Genomic DNA, 2,795 nt, shown 5'->3' on the forward strand with positions numbered 1-2,795 from the left:
GCTAGTTGATTATTGTTCGCACAAGTTGTTTGCTCACAAAATTCCTATGCATAGGAAGTGGGTTAGGCTTAAATGTACTAGTTATATTCTTCATGATGCTCTCTTTATGTTTCAATTCTTATCTTTTATGTGAGCATCATTGAAATCATCATGCCTAGCTAGGGGCGTTAAACGATAGCGCTTGTTGGGAGGCAACCCAACTTTATTTTTGTTCCTTGCCTTTTGATCCTGTTTAGCAATAAATAATTTATCTAGCCTCTGTTATGATTTTATGCTTTTAATTAGTGTTTGTGCCAAGTAGAACCTTTGGGAAGACTTGGGGAAAGTCTTGTTGATCTTGCTGTAAAAAATAGAAACTTTAGCGCTCACGAGAATTGCTTCCATTTTTTATTGGAGAGTGATATTTAGTTAATTCTTTTTAAAGATGATTAATAGATAAATTCCTCACGTCCAGAAATTTATTTTAGAATTTTATTAGTTCCAGAAGTATACGTTTGATCCAGATTACTACAGACTGTTCTGTTTTTGACAGATTCTGTTTTCGATGTGTTGTTTGCTTATTTTGATGAATCTATGAGTAGTATCGGAGGGTATGAACCATAGATAAGTTGGAATACAGTAGATATTACACCAATATGAATTTATAATGAGTTCACAACAGTACCTAAGTGGTGATTTATTTTCTTATACTAACGGGGCTTATGAGTTTTCTGTTAAGTTTTGTGTTGTGAAGTTTTCAAGTTTTGGGTAAAGATTCGATGGACTATGGAATAAGGAGTGGAAAGAGCCTAAGATTGGGGATTCACAAGGCACCCCAAGGTAATATTCAAGGATGACCAAGAGCCTAAGCTTGGGGATGCCCCGGAAGGCATCCCCTCTTTCGTCTTCGTTCATCGGTAACTTTACTTGGAGCTATATTTTTATTCACCACATGATATGTGTTTTGCTTGGAGCGTCAATTTATTTTGTTAGGATTTGCTTGCTGTTATTTATAACAATGTTTTTCATCTCTTATTTCAATAAAAGTGGCATTGATAGCCTTTACTATGCCCATTTCACAAGTCTTCATGTTGCTGTTTGAAAACAGAAAGTTTACCGTTGTTGCAATAATTCCCTAGAAAATTCAGAATGTGATAAAATGTTGAAACCTTTTGCATATTAAGATCTGATAAATTTAATACAGTGTGAATTTTCTTTCATAATTTTTGGAGCTATAGAAGTATGGATGTTGCTGCATTCTTTACAGACTGTCCTGTTTAGGCAGATTGCTGTTATGTTTGCATTGTTTGCATATGTTTGCTTCTTTAATGATTCTATTTGAGGATAGGACTATTAAATATGCAGAGGCATTTAGTATGCAATGTTGAATAATAATTTTAATGATTTTCTACAGTAGAGGATGATAAGGTTTTTGCAATGGTTTATACTAACTTATCTCATGAGTCCTTGTTGAGTTTTGTGTGGATGAAGCTTTTGAGATTTAGGGAGACCGTGATATGAGAGGTATTAAGGAGACACAGAAGCTCAAGCTTGGGGATGCCCAAGGCATCCCAATATAATATTTCAAGAAGTCTCAAGCGTTTAAGTTTGGGTATGCCCCGGTTGGCATCCCACCTTTCTTCTTCAACAACTATTGGTTAGTTTCGGTCGATCCTAAGTTTTTGCTTCTTCACATGATGTTTGCTATTCTTAGAATGTCATTTTATTTTGCTTTTATTGCTGTTTGAATAAAATACCAAGATCTGAAATTCTTAAATGTTAGAGAGTCTTCACATAGTTGCATAATTATTCGACTACTCATTGATCTTCACTTATATCTTTCAGAGTAGTTTGTTGTTGCTCTAGTGCTTCACCTATACTTTTAGAGCACGGTGGTGGTTTTATTTTATAGAAATAGATGAACTCTCATGCTTCACTTATATAATTTTTGAGAGTCCTAAACAGCATGGTAATTTGCTTTGGTTATGAAATTAGTCCTAATATGATGGGCATCCAAGAGGGATATAATAAAAACTTTCATATAGAGTGCATTGAATACTATGAGAAGTTTGATACTTGATGATTGTTTTGAGATATGAAGATGGTGATATTAGAGTCATGCTAGTTGAGTAGTTGTGAATTTGAGAAATACTTCTGTTGAAGTTTGTGATTCCCGTAGCATGCACGTATGGTGAACCGTTATGTGATGAAGTCGGAGCATGATTTATTTATTGATTGCCTTCCTTATGAGTAGCGGTCGGGGACGAGCAATGGTATTTTCCTACCAATCTATCCCCCTAGGAGCATGCGCGTAGTACTTTGTTTCGATAACTAATAGATTTTTTGCAATAAGTATATGAGTTCTTTATGACTAATATTGAGTCCATGGATTATAGCACTCTCACCCTTCCACCATTGCTAGCCTCTCTAGTACCGCGCAACTTTCGCCGATACCATAAACCCACCATATACCTTCCTCAAAACAGCCACCATACCTACCTATTATGGCGTTTCCATAGCCATTCCGAGATATATTGCCATGCAACTTTCCACCGTTCCGTTTATTATGACACACTCCATCATTGTCATATTGCTTTGCATGATCATGTAGTTGACATTGTATTTGTGGCAAAGCCACCATTCATAATTCTTTCATACATGCCACTCTTGATTCATTGCATATCCCGGTACACCGCCGGAGGCATTCATATAGAGTCATATCTTGTTCTAAGTATCGAGTTGTAATTCTTGAGTTGTAAGTAAATAAAAGTGTGATGATCATCATTATTAGAGCATTGTCCCAGTGAGGAAAGAAT

This window comes from Triticum urartu, chromosome 1A (genome assembly GCF_056163025.1).
Source record: "Triticum urartu cultivar PI428250 chromosome 1A, HENAU_Tu73, whole genome shotgun sequence".
Taxonomy (NCBI): domain Eukaryota; kingdom Viridiplantae; phylum Streptophyta; class Magnoliopsida; order Poales; family Poaceae; genus Triticum; species Triticum urartu.